Source organism: Larus michahellis, chromosome 6 (assembly GCF_964199755.1).
Source record: "Larus michahellis chromosome 6, bLarMic1.1, whole genome shotgun sequence".
NCBI lineage: Eukaryota > Metazoa > Chordata > Aves > Charadriiformes > Laridae > Larus > Larus michahellis.
The window spans coordinates 47,950,908-47,965,460 of NC_133901.1; the positions used below are offsets into that span (position 1 = coordinate 47,950,908).

Here is a 14,553-nt window from a genome sequence, read left to right on the forward strand (position 1 = left end):
GTGCTGTGGCATGCTTTCCTTACAAAGCAGGATTGAGTTAATTCTTGGGACAACTACTTAAGTTACCTCCAAATACCTCTTTAAAAACTACTTCAGTTCACTTGTTTGCTGATGTGGACTTGTATGTGTTGTGTATGTTGTATTATGGTTTTGTTTTATGTAAGTATGTTATACTGTTAGTAGAACTGACTGGAGTATTTTCTACCAGAATTTTTTTTAATAAGCAAAATAAAGATTTTACTGAAATGTAATTTTCCATTGAAACATGAACTTTTTAATTGAAAGCCCTGCAAGTATTTATGATCCAAAATGAAAAAACAACAAAAAACCACCCTCAAACAAACAAAAAAACCCCTAAAACCAAAACCTTGACATTTATAATAGAATCATTAAATTTGGATCAAATGGGTCTAAGCTGAAGTGTTGCAGCTCATGGAACTGAGACAAAATATTTAGCCTCAGGTCAGTGCAAATATAAACCTATTTCCACTTCTGTTGCCATGAAGCCTCATGGAAGTTTGGAGAGTCTGGATGAAATCTCCTACAGATTCCATTTTGTTGGAGACATCAGTGACATTCAGGAGAATTTTTATTTTATCAGTGTTGGATATAGCCCTTTTTTTTCCAGTTGTTACACTGAAAAATCTTGTTATCGGCAAGAAGGCAATTCACTTTGCATATAAAGCCAGAAATTAATAGTTAGTGTAACTAAAAATAATAACAGTCTAATTAAAGAATTACTGTTAGCTCAAGTCTAACTACTACAGAAAAGGACAGGGGAAAAGAAAGAAAATAAACATTAGTATTACAGAATAAATCTTAATAATAATAATAGAGTTAAAATTATTATACGCGTTCCCTGTATGTACCCCTTTGTCTGCTATCATACTTACTCTTCCAGATCCTAACGTCAAGGATTTATGTAACCAGGGTGTATTATAGCATGATTGTGATGTTAACAGCCTCTTCAATAGAATTAAGATGTTGATGGTAGGTGTTTCTTTTTCCTCTTTGCTGTGAGGGGCACAATGTTGATATTGACAATTTTTTTCTCCTCATTCTAAGATTGACTTGGAGGTGTTTTTTTTTCCCCAAATATTTTCACACCTTCTTCTTTGTTGGCTAGAAACTTCATGTTATATCTGAATTTACTATACATAGAGAGAATCTGGATTATGTAGTTCTTTGTTCCCTTTATTAGTCCTAAAATTGGTTGCATTCTCCCAAAAGTACATTCTTTTGACAACAACTAACTGGTGAGTTAGTTACAGCCCTGGCACCATTCCAGGCTGGTACCTGTGCTCTCCTGCTATGCTCAGTCTCCTGGTCAAGATGCACCTTCTGAGTGAAGGTTCTTGCATGCTGCATTTTATTCTAGGGTCATAGATTGTTCATCCTACATAGAATAATTACTTGCTATTGCTGTCTATCAGTTACAAAAATACATGCAATTATAAGAACTAAAAATCAACTGTATTGTGCAAGGCCAATTTTAAAACAAATCAGAAAAATAATCACCCAATTTTTAGATAAGCTGTTACAAGCAAAAACATTTTCCAGGCAGGTCAAAAAGTAATCCAGAGAGGTCCCGACAAGTCCCAAGAACTCCGTTGTGAGCTTAACACAAAGCCTGTGGCCTATAACAAGCAATGCCAACGCAGTATTTACTGGGCTACAGTTTTTAACTTCTAACACAGAAAAAGAAAAAAAACCCAAAGCAACTAATAAACAAATTTGGAGATATTTGAATTGAAGTAGAAAAAGAAGTGTCAAGACCTTTGTTTGTGCAGTAGCCTTGCCAGCTAACACACTGCACAAATTGTAACAGCAATGAAATAAAAATATGAGACGTCTTACAGTACATACTGCCTACTCCCACTCAGAAATGCTCTCTCTCCTTGAAACAACAGATAGAATGCACTGACATCTGTAATCTGTTCCAGCAGGAAACACTGGCCTTTCACATCCACATTTTTTTAAAGGACATATAGCCTGAACCTGCCACCACCAACTTGAACTGACTAGATTCCTTCCTCTTTTGCATAGAAGTCCAAAAAAATTAAAATAAAATAAAATAAAATAAAATAAAATAAAATAAAATAAAATAAAATAAAATAGTATTCTTGTTTATGCCTAAGGAGGACTGCATGCTCCCAAGATTGCTGAAGGTCTCCTGCTAAACAAAAACAGAACAGCTATCAATGTGCTTCACCTAAAGAGAGGAAAAACATGCATACTAACTCAACTTAAAAATTTGACTTAGATCTAAAATAGGGACTGTACTTTGTAGAAGATATTCATCACCATGAATCTCTCAATCTTCCATCTGCTAACTATGGTCAGACTGTTATGAAAAACACCACTATTCTTCATGACAATTACTTAACCTTGTAAAACTCTTCATTAGAAATTGTTAACATACATTAATGAGGTTTTAACTTAGAGACTCTCAGTCTGAAAGTCAGATTTTTACCTCAATTTTAAAAATCCTCCATAAAGTCAAACTCTTCTGCTGAACATGTGGTAGATGGAATATAATTAGGATATACAAGGAAGAGATTGTCTTTTTAATTATAAAACTTTATGGATCTGAAATACCTTGCTAATAATAGCTACTAGAAGGTCAAACAATCATTAATAACACAAACTGTAATGAATTTTGAACATACAGGAAACATGAAGAGTATTATTCATTTGGAATTTAAAAGTTTAGCAAATGTATCAAATAAGCAGCACCTTTAAATAGCAGATTCGTTGGTAAATTCTCATAAAAAATTATTCACAATGAGCAAATGAGATAGCTTCATCAATTTTAATAGAATGTAGTCCCTAATAAGGAGGGTGCCTGAACAGCATGTTAGTGGGATGATCCAGCTTTAGCTGTTGAATTGAAAAAATACTTCCATTATTCATAATCTTTTCTAAGGCACGTTTTTCAAGTACAGAATATGTTTTCTCACATGTAACTTCATCTCATAGGGTTTTTTACATATCTGACTCTCAAAGGTTAAAAGAAATCTCCTGCAGATTTTTATCTCATTTCCAAGAAGGCGCGCTCTCATTCTTAGTGTGGCTTCAAATGCCTATATTTGCTACATGACTGTCAAAATGATTCAGGACTGCATTTAATGCGTATTTCAGAATCTCTTTGACAAACACTTTAATTTTATACATCTCATGGGAATCCATAAAACAGCATGATCTAAAATTCCTAACAAACTTATTAATGAAAATTTAAATATGCATGTGTTACTTATGTGATTTTCAGTTAATTATATAGCAATATTGTCTCATATACACCTTAATTAAATTAATTATTGATTAGTGCATTTTCCGTTGATATTTCATTAACACACAATAACTGTCTCATTATATCTGGATGAAGTTTTAATTAATTAAAGTGTGGCTGGAAGTGCAAAGTTAAAGAAACAAATTCAACAGCAGAATCATTTAAATTCAAGTAACTGAGTAAGAGTAAGCATGTTAATTACATTAAAAAAGAAGAATTAGCCATGAAATTATTTTGGCAGTTTAAAGTAATTGATTTAATAAAGATAATGATAATTTCTAATGGATTACAGTTTTAACAGAAGTAAGAGTAAATTTGTCTATGTGGCAAAGTAGGAGAATTCTTGAAATATTATTGTTATACTTGTAGGATTATGTCCTTCATTCATTTCAGGCAGACTCTCTCATATTTTAAGCAGCATCATAGATTTCTAAATATGTCATTATGACTGTTTATTTCCACACTGATCAGCTATGAGCTATTTCAATAGGTTGACGCTGTAATTCTCACATGATCTGGCAAATAATTCACTGTACTTTTATGTTGTCACTAACTGTCACATTTCTTGAGTTAAATATGAGCCCTGTCACTTGAAAGACAGAAAGCTGCTTCTAAATTTCTCAATTTCATTAGCAATTGATTCAAATCACTTCCATAAAAGAGTCTGGATTGACATATGAGTTGCAGTGGTTCCACAGTTCAGTGATTAATTAAGCAGGCTATCAGGCTCATGTTCAGCTATTTATTAATCTTAAAATTCTTGCTTCATTATAGGCTTTCTAATTATTACATGTAATTACTGTATTTATCTTTTCTGAGTTTTGAAAAAAGTTAATTGGTGGGAAAAAAATAACTCACTGTTTCTGATTAGCAAAGCTGTAACATCACTAACAATAATCTATAGGCAGAACTGAAGCCATATTAGAACTCTTTGACAAAATGGACTGTGAAAGGAACTGTCAACATAGAATAAAAGTACACATTTCTTTAAAAAATGGAAAGTAATGTCAGTGTGTGATGTTCAAGGCATATACAGTGCAATGGTACAGTTTATACACTAAAGCGTGTGCTTTGCACTTGGCTGTATATCCTTCATGATACGGTATATAATTTGAATGTAAACAAACAAACATAAACACCCTTCTATTGTCCTTGCCAGTAAAGAAAATTGGGGGAAAAAATTGACTTATGCTCAACCACACAAAAGCCATAAACAGAAGATAATAAACAACAGAGTGCTTGATGATTTGATAGCAACTCATTGACTTAAAAATAAAGTTAACTTCTAAGTCCTTGAATAATATAGTCTTTGTGGTTTTTTTGAAGAAGGAATCAATAAACGTAGTTCTTCACCTGAATTCCTTCGATTTCTCTTTTCTTGAAAGGATGACAGTGTCGCTGTGACTCATCTAAATGTTGAGAGATTAGTTTGCTTTGCCTCTTTTGTTTAAGAAAGTATCTACAAAAAGAGACATTCCAGAATTCCCCTTTCCTGATGCTCAGTTCCAGCAAGCTTCTCCTAATAATGTCATTGATGTTACTGGCTCATATCCCTTTTAAATTTCTCCAGATGTAAACAAAATTGATCATGTAGGTGCCAACCTCAAGGAAAAGCTTAATCAAAAGTTGCAATTAACAAGTAGGCTCAAATATTTAATCTTCTCTTAATGCTAGTGTTTACAGAACTGCTTTTAATTTAAAGCTGAGTGCTGTGAAGAAGAAAAATAAGCTAGAGTCCTGAGCCACTTGCAAAACCTTTGCATATGGAGCTCTTCTGCTTTTAAGTGCAAGACATAGCTAAGCCCCAAACATCAGGTGTAGCAGGGCTTCAGATGATTTCTGGATGCTTAAGATTTGTGTGAAGTAATGACATCTCTTGCTATTGTGAGAAGAAAGAAAACCTACTTATTGTTTTAATATGCTGAAATTATGCACAAATATTTTCCCTGTTTCATGGAAGACCTGGATAAAGGCATGTAACATATGTGGGTCACAGCTGGATTGAACAGTTTCCTATGACAGACTTCCATTAGGGAAGTATACAAATCGACAAAGTTTGCTTTTGGTGTGTTGGCTTTTTTGTTTTTTTCTTTTTCCCTCCATTTTTTAGTTTCTCAGCCAATATTTGGGTTACATTCAGTTAATTATTCCACAAAGGAGTTCTCAGTTAATGTTCTAAAACAGGTGACAAGCTGTAGTCCCTGGATAGTTCTTCTAAAATTAACATGACAGGTATATTACGTCACACGCATGTTGATCGTCTGCTGACTGCTAAAATTGCTATGCAGTGACAGAAACAATGCCTCAACGTATTTATTTGTTAGTTTGAACAATACGCCTGCAAATCAAAGACCCATTTTCATCTTCTCAGATTATTGAAGAAATTAGATAGGAATAGCGGCTATTGCACTAGATGCTGTGCAAACATGGCAGAGGGAGAGAACCTTTCCACTCAAGGCTTTGGCATTTAAAATGCACAGGCAAAGACAAGTGAATGCCGGTGAAGGAAACATGTAAAGAAGTGTCTTAATATATCTCTACTTCAAGATTAAGTGTATTCTCAGAGCAGCACAGGAAGGTGGTGGTTTTTTGCAACAAGCCAACGTAAGCTGGAATCACCAGTTTTCACATAGGCCAACACAGGACTGTTAGATCATAATTAGGTTCTGTCAATAATCTCGGAGCCAAATTCAAGGTAGTGACCTATAGGTGAAATACTCTATATGCCATTATATGTTTACTATTGCATTAATGCTCAAATGAGATTTATTCCTCTGTGTGACTATTAGTATGGTAATGGCACACAAAGTACAAAAAATGATAGGATAAAAAACATTGTTAGCTGCAATTAAAATTATTCCATAAAGGAAAATAAAAGTCTTCACATTCACAGAGAAATCAAAGCATCTTAATCTCATGAAGAAAGGCAATATTGTTGTTTGAATTGTAGCTTTATTCAGATTCCACAAACAAAACCGAGGTCCAAGTCACATTCATCATAAACCATCAGAAACTGAAAGTTTCTGACTGTGAAAACACATAGTGATTTGATATCTCCATTTTAATAAAAGACTAAGACATAGTCTTCAGTTTATGAAACCATGCAACCCAAAGCCGATCTCTTCAAAAGAAAGACCCAGGGAGATACCGGCATTCCATTGCATTATTTACCTCCAGAGATCATTGAAAATGCCTGCCTAAATAGGCCAATATCGGATGAGAGACGCAGACAGCACTGAAACAGCAGGTCCAGAACAGCAGGTCATAGCTGAATCAACAGAATTTAAGTCCCAGTAACAGTCCAGAGTACTATCTGCTGAAATTGTATTTTTTTAATCAAGTGCCAGAGGCATGTAGGAGCGTAAATCCCATAGACTTGTAGTGTCAGTTATGCTCCTAAATGCCTTAAGCATTTTTGAAAATCCCATCCTGGACTATTCTGTCCAATGGATGTTCTAAAAAACACCATATGTGGTTTAATAACTCTAAGCAAGCTGAATTTCAGCTTTTCATCTCAAGACGTCTTTTTGAGAGAACAAATTGATTTTGTGGATTATCAGTTTTAAACTCATGAAGAGCATAGTTATAGGTTCCTAGCAGCTTAGAGATCTGAACAGTTAAGTAAGGCTATGCTGAACAGACTTACCTGCTCAGGACTGGAAGACCTATGCCAGCAGGGATTTCGTTCTGTACCGTTTTTGGAGCAGAGCTGGCAAGGCTGCAGTGAACTGGGTGTCTCAGCACTTCTGCTCACTTTGCTCTTTCAGTTATATAGCTGATGCAGCTTTACACATCTCCAGTGTTTTGCAACCAGCAATGGAGTCACGTTCACACAGGAATAGATTTCCCCACCCACCATGATTGCAGCAACTTTAGGAAAACTTTTAAGAGCCTATTGTTTTCAATACATTACTTTTATTAAAATGGAGATATCAAATCACTATGTGTTTTCACAGTCAGAAACTTTCAGTTGGACACTTTTACTTCTACCTCCTAAGTAAATCCAACATTAGTCAGGCCCACTACACTTCATTGAAATTTGGCAGTGTAAGTTATTTTACAGCCTCAGAGAATGCAAAGAAATAAATTCAGGCACTCATAATTTAGAATTACAATAATTATGTTTGCATGAAAACAAAAGGTATAAATTCATAGAATTCAAAATGTTACAAGTAGCTACATGAGGTTAGCTTCAGGTGTCAAAACATAGTGCCATTGCCTACAAGATTGATGTTTTCACCAGATATGTCCCATGAGAACTAATACAGCAGCTTCATTTAATTGGTCTATATAAATTATTCATGGGGCGTAGCTTTGTGATAATTCTGGCATTCATTAGAGGGGAAAGGGCAGCGGGTTTTCTCACTACAGAACACACAAGTTACAGCATCTTTCTAAACATGAGAAATTACAGGAGTTGTAATAAAGAAAGAACTGGCAAATCTTTTTGGGATGAATGATGAAGAATGGATTCATTACTTACAGCAGAAACAAACTTCTGAAAGTAATGAAAGTGTAATATCAAGCTCCAGTACAGCCTAGGACCACCGAGGACTCACCTTACATTTATTAGATGTTTGCGCGCCAAAAGGGATACTCAGTCATGAGCATGATGATCCCATCAGTGCACCTTCTTTCTTCCTGCGTCACTTTTGACCACTGGGAGCTTCAGAGATGTTGGTAATGCATCATAACACCACTGGCTCAACCTCTTGCCAGTTGGAGAGACTTCCAACCACTATGAGAAATATGCGGTTTCCCAGTTTCTTTAGTTTTCTACAATAATGCAAAGGCATCAGAAAAAGGGACCAGGAAATGTCCTGTAAATCATACTAACTCTACTTAACTTTTTTTAAACAAATCAATGTATTAGCGTGGCAGACACCCAGAAACTGAAAACATAGTGGTATAAAATCCATCTAGCTTTTACAAATATGCATTTTTAAATTGATTGAAAAGAAAGATGAAACGAGATTGAGACTAGAGGCCACTTGATGGTCCTTACATATCAAAAAACCTCCAAGAATTCTGCTTAACTGAATATTTGTTTAAATAAATGACAATGGGTTCTCCACAGCTTTGAGAAATGACATTCATGAACTGTTACTCCAACTACTGCAAAGTAAATTATTTTTTTCCTCTTGATTAAAATACAATATTTCATGGTCCTTTCCACAAACTTGCCATGAATATGTTAGTGTATGATTTTACATCTATTGCAGACACGGGATTTACCTAGGAAAATGCAAGATTAACGCAAACCTGTATGCCTTAGTCAAAGACATTTTAAATGAGTCTGCAACTTGCACACAATGATCAAACACAAGCAAGAACTGGAACACACTCTGGTTGTCATAAAGTGAACTGATTGTCATCTAAATGAGTGCTGGATTTATAAGGAGGCATTAATAATGAAATACTTTCTGCATTCCAATATAAACATATATTTAGATCACAGATGGTAATCGTCTTAACTGTTGCAGTCAATTGAGTGAATAATGCAACCTATAACAGGGTTCACAGATGAAATGGAATTTGTAGTTGTTAATTTTTACTAAGAAGTCAAAGAAGACTTGCATGTCGAAAAAATATGCAATAAAAATGACTTCTTGTATTTCCTCTCTGTGTTAATTCATGTTCATATAATGAAATAGAAAAACCTGTGTTCAGTTTAAATGGGGGGAGGGGATAAGGAGAAGTGATTTGAAGTCAGAGTGTGCATCAAGAGCTATGAGATACACACGCTCATCAGTGATGTAAAACAGACTTAGCTCTATTTACTGCCACTGTCAGCACAATCAATAAATAACATTTTCCGTGACACAATGTGACGAACTGCAAGCCGCAGTATCAGCAAAGGCTCTTTTCCTTTCCTTGCTGATAGGTGTACTCTGCTCTGTGGTAGAATACACAGAAAAATTTTAAAGGCTGCCACATCCCAACAGCAAATGTGAAAGGCCTACCACAAAATGATTAGAAAATTACTGTTCTCTAGATTGTGTGGTACATAGACATAGCCAAAGAAAAGCCACCAAACATATTCTCTCACCACAAAAAAATTCAAAGTGTTGCCAAAATGTGTTAGTAAAACTACAAGTAGTTAATCTAAGGAAGTTTTATCTTAAGACATTTAGAAGATTAAAAGGCATTGAAAATATTCTCAAAATGAGACTTTGAAAGAAAGAGCAGAAAACACCATACTCTGCTCAAAGCTCTACTAACTTATAAAGAAGAGGCAATTCAATAGCAAACACAGCAACAAGAAAAAAAAAAAGGAAAAGTTGCAAAGGAAACAGATCAAAGTAGTAATGAGACATTTAAATTAATAAATAAAATAGTATTATTTAGACATATTACTAAAGGAAGAAATCCACCCAAAATCCTCACTGCATATAGAACATCACTTAAAAACCTTAGAAGGAATCTTGCAAAAGAATGGAATAACAAAACATGAAAAATTTTGCAATTTCTCAAAAGCATGCAAGCAAAGATAGTAACAAAACTATGGATTGAAACAATCCAAACTTGATCTTGAGTTTGATGTGCTTATTAGTTGTTCACAAGCCAGAAATGCTGCCACAATAATTATACCAACTTTTTGGTTTCAAAAGGAGCAACAGCAGACCCTTGGCAACCTGAAAGGTTAATTTGCCAAGAATACTTTCAGGCTTCCTGCATGAAGAAGCAAAGGTAGCATATATAAAAGAGTTACCTTAAGGTGAGGAAGCACATGTGCTTCCCTACTGTGTAGCCACATCCACAGCTGCGTACATTCTGCTAACCCTCAAATGCATTGTCACATGCCCCCATCACACCCAGGGCCCTGGCTATGCCACACCTACCGTGTATGCTGGTAACTACCACAGCACAACTGCTGTTTCATGAGTGCGCTCGTGTTTACGTTCTGGACACCTGCTGGCATGGTCATAGCTTACGTTTAAATAACCGAATGCAGGAAAAGACTTAAGAGTGCATGATGTGTCCTGATGAAAAAGGAACAAGAGTGTATTCACCCTAATGATATATGAAAAGTACTTTGAGGAGCAGTATCATAAAGGTATGAGCTGAACTACAGTCCAGATGCTGGATGCAAAGTTTTGGGTAAGCTTTTGCAATTAAATACAGCTTGTGCTGTCCCTTTCCATAAGGGGAAAACACAATTAAGGGAATATATCAAGTGTACAAAGGAATCAAAAATACTTGGGGGACAAAAAAGAGCATCATTTTAAACAAAGAGGCAAAAATAATGCTCTGTAAAGTAAAAATTCTTTTATTGCTATGGATTGCTATGCAATGATAGTGTATGCTGCCAAAAGACTCAGGGAGACTTAGGTCTGCTCCCTATGGCTGCCTAAAGTGATTTCCCACTGCAATGTTAATTATGGCAGATCTGGTAGAGCCACAAACAATAATTTATGTATATCCTCTCCTTAAAAAAAACCAATCAACTAAACAAAAAAACCTAAATTCACTGTCCAACTCCCCTTAGTTAAACAAATGTTTTAAGTGTGCCAGAAAAGTTATATTTTCAATGAAATATTCAGAGGAATAATTGCTTGTATTCTTACTCTCCAGGAGCTCCACCTAACTGCTAACAGATTTATACTTTCCGAATTGCCTTCAACTGAAATGTCTTTGGGAAATTTTTATTTTCTGTGACTACTAAATGAAGTGCAATTAATATAGAATAATAATAATAAAAGCCTAAACAAATTATTTGGAAGAGCTGAGGCTTCTTTGTGCTGCACAATAGGATGCCCTCATATGAAGTATTGTATGGTTTTGCCTCATCAGAAGTACAATAGAGTGGAATTGAAAAGATGCACAAAAGGGAAATAGAGCTTTTGAGAAGCATGATGGAACATACATCTATTGAAAACTGGCAAAATTCGTAGTTATTCAACTTGGAAAAGTTGGATAGCTACAGGATACTTGATTGCAAACAGCAAAATGAAAACTGATCAAATTTCTATTTGAGACTATCCGGTATCCTGCTATGAGAAACAAGAGGAAACATCATAAAAGAAAATTCATAACCAATTAAATTAGATACTTTGTGCGCAACAGAAGCTGGAATGATCTTTATATCTCATATATTGTGAAATATTGCTAAAAATTTTAATCTTGGTATAAGCAATCCTTTAGTGCTACCAGACTGGCAATTGAAACTTCTAATTGAAAATGTGGAGGTACTGGTTTCAGCAAGCAAGTTTATTCTCATCATGAGAAAGGGGAAATCTAGTGGCTTTAAATTCTCACCTGAAAAAAATTGCTACAGTGGTTGGCCAGCAACAAGCAGTTGTTAAAATTGGAAGTCGTCATCGCAGTTAATGCAAATACTGCAAGAAGGATTTATTTTGGAAAATCACTATTGCCTCTTCTCTGGCTTCATGTTGAATATTCTGTCCCTGTGAAATTACAAAAATAATCATCTCAGATGGCCACTGAAATGACAGTAAGTAGCCCACTGCCATGCCAGTAAAAATATATTCATCATTGTACATTTACAAGTTCTTTGTCAGTCTGATTTTAATTGTATAAACCTAGACTCTAACAGTCTGACTGCAGATATAGTCTAAGATATCTCATCACAAACAGAAACATCTTAGTATCTAGTGGTCTGGTTTCCATTATCACCAGTTTTATAGTGGCACAAAAAATGGCATTCTTATGGCTGATCATGCTGTAAAAAGGCACCAGGGGAGATGGAACAGCCCCATGAATACATGGCATAACAACAGTCTTCTAAGATTATTCTAAGGTAGAGCAGACCTTTACAACAGCTGAGACATGGCAAGTGAAACACACAATCAACAGAACTGACTCATGCCTCAAAAAAATCTCACTTTTTTTATAACACACAAACTCTTTTTTGGGGGAGGAAAAAAAAAAAAAAGATTTGCAATTCATGCTCAGTGGAGACAAGTTCACAGCTTGGTTGTAGGAAGAATCATCTTCTGATCTTCCAGACTCATTCAGATGCAAGGCAGCAGCTGGTCTACTTGCAGTTTGTCTTACTTTGTGTGTAGTGTCAAGTTATCTTTTTTGTCAGCCTAGCCTTAAAGTTCATGCTTTGTACCTAATATCAAATACTTCACTAGTGCTTTTTTTATATTATTTTAAACTGTAGTATTTAAAGCTGTAATAACAGCAAGATTGTATGAAGGGCAGAATTACCACAATAGAATAAGAAAGCTTAATGGACAACTTTGTCTTGCTCTTTTCCCAGACCTTGCCTCTCAGCAGATCCATTCTGAAGTTTCAGTTGTTAGCTTTTGGAGATAATTTATGAGGTATGGAGTTCTAAAAGATTAGCGCTTAGCTGTCACAACCTAGTCTTTCCACCCAACACTAGTCATATAACTACTGGGTTTAAAATTGCAGCAGAAATCTGGTGCTTCCAAATCCACGTATTCTAGTCAAATGTAGGAACCAACTCTCGAAGAAGCAGCTCAATGAGTAAAGCAAGAGAACTTACTCATTAGTTGGTTAAACTCGGTTTAGATTATGACAAAGTCCTTTAATATACTAGAGCAGAACCATGCCACCTCAAAGTAGTCCCCGGGCCAGCCTGTTATACAACTCTACTGGCTGCTTTAAATGGGAAAGATACCCCCTTTCCTTGCCCCTCTGCATATCAAGCTCTAACAAGAATCACCATTTAAGCCCAGCAGGAAAAGGTTGAGGCATGGTTTAAAGATATAGAACACAGTTTTATTGATTTTCAATCTGGATTTTTAAATTAATCTCCAAATATAACTATTTTGCATAAGTCACCAGCAGCTTTCACTTTTGGCATGTAAAACCCAAGAACTTGATTTGATTAGGGAGGAGTCTTTTAAGAGGATATCAAATGCTTAGCAGGTGAATAGTAATTCTGAAAAGACTGCATCAAAAAGATTGAGAAATGTCCGCTAGATCTTGCATCTTTATTAAAACTAAACACAAACACATTGAGTGGTTAAACAACAAGTTAGTGTTAGGGGCAGGCTGCTTAATCTTGACAGATAGAAAAGGCCTCAAAAATGCCTTTACTTTTGAAGTCTCACAAAATTAGCATTCAGTAAAAGCTTCTTCCAAATGTAAAAACATCCACTTCAGGTCTTGAACAAGACCAAGGCAAATTTTACTAGATAAGCAAGCAAAAAAATTTAAGCCTAAATATTCTGCTGTAGCCAAAAGGGCTAAAAGATTATGTCTTGGGGGAAAAAAAAAAAAAAAAGCAGCTGATGACACTGCTTATTTCAATGTCATTAAGTGCTATTATAGCTGCATGCAGTATCTTTCTTGGCTAAATCAACATTCTGATGCCATATAGGTATTCTTCAAATTTGGTGAGCTATCGCTTTGAAATATGCTTCAATTTAGAGTGATATAATAATCCCACATTCACTGAGGTTTTAATTTGAATTGCAGGTAACACAATATGGATACAGCGAGCAACATACTGTCTACTAGCAGTTTTACGGTGAATCTTTTCTGGAGTCTGTAATTTCAATATTTATTTAATTGAACTCCACATAATCTGCTTCAGCATAGTACATATTCTTGTGTTTTTCTGTCTGGCTTCACTGTATAGAAACAGTTTTTATTTAGTACATGAAATATGTATATATCTCACACATAAATGCATACATAAATGCATAAGAGTAACCCCTAAAGAATTTTAAAATACTGAATACTACTAACTATATTCATTTAACCCCTAAAGAATTTTAAAATATGGACTACTACTAATTATATTTATTTATGCCTGATTATTTAATGTTGACAACATAAGGCTGTATTTTTACTAAGAATGTAAGCATGTGTGGCATAAGATAATAGCAAGTTTTTTTGGATTAGGGAAGAAAGAATTCCTGGATTCTATTTTCTGTTTTATGTAACAAGCAACTGGCTGTGTATTGGGCTGAATGCAGAAGATAACGGAACCATTTTTATATCCCAGTCAGATAATTTCTTCTGTGCAATGGAACCAAGCACACTTCTGCACCTTTGATAGCCAAGCAATGAAGACAGTACTTCCTTACAGTCTCAGACCTGACTAGTTCCAGAGCTTACTGACTGCAAGATGCATTTGCTAAGTAACTCTAAACTACTGCTATCCAGAATGTTCATTGTCGCAATGGAGGACTAGGAAGTTCCAAGCAAACAAAAGCTCAGACTCTGAACCTGACAAATTATTTCTAAGCCAGAACTCATTTTATAAACTTAGATTGGCTTAAGTAAAGAGCAGACCCTAAACCAAAGAATTTTCTTAATGT

At 35.2% G+C, this 14,553-nt stretch overlaps 1 long non-coding RNA gene across 11 annotated transcripts in view; it reads right to left on the bottom strand.

Annotated features, from left to right (window-relative positions):
- LOC141745052 (uncharacterized) overlaps positions 1–14,553 on the bottom strand; it is a 73,096-nt gene that overhangs the window by 39,509 nt on the left and 19,034 nt on the right. For 8 of the 11 annotated variants that reach the window (XR_012587655.1, XR_012587656.1, XR_012587653.1 and 5 more), the window contains 2 exons: positions 11,549–11,697; positions 7,849–8,065 (listed from right to left, as the gene is read on the bottom strand). This is a non-coding gene — a long non-coding RNA (uncharacterized LOC141745052). The remainder of the gene's footprint in view (positions 1–7,848; positions 8,066–11,548; positions 11,698–14,553) is intronic. The other 3 variants (XR_012587660.1, XR_012587657.1, XR_012587661.1) reach the window with 2 other exon arrangements.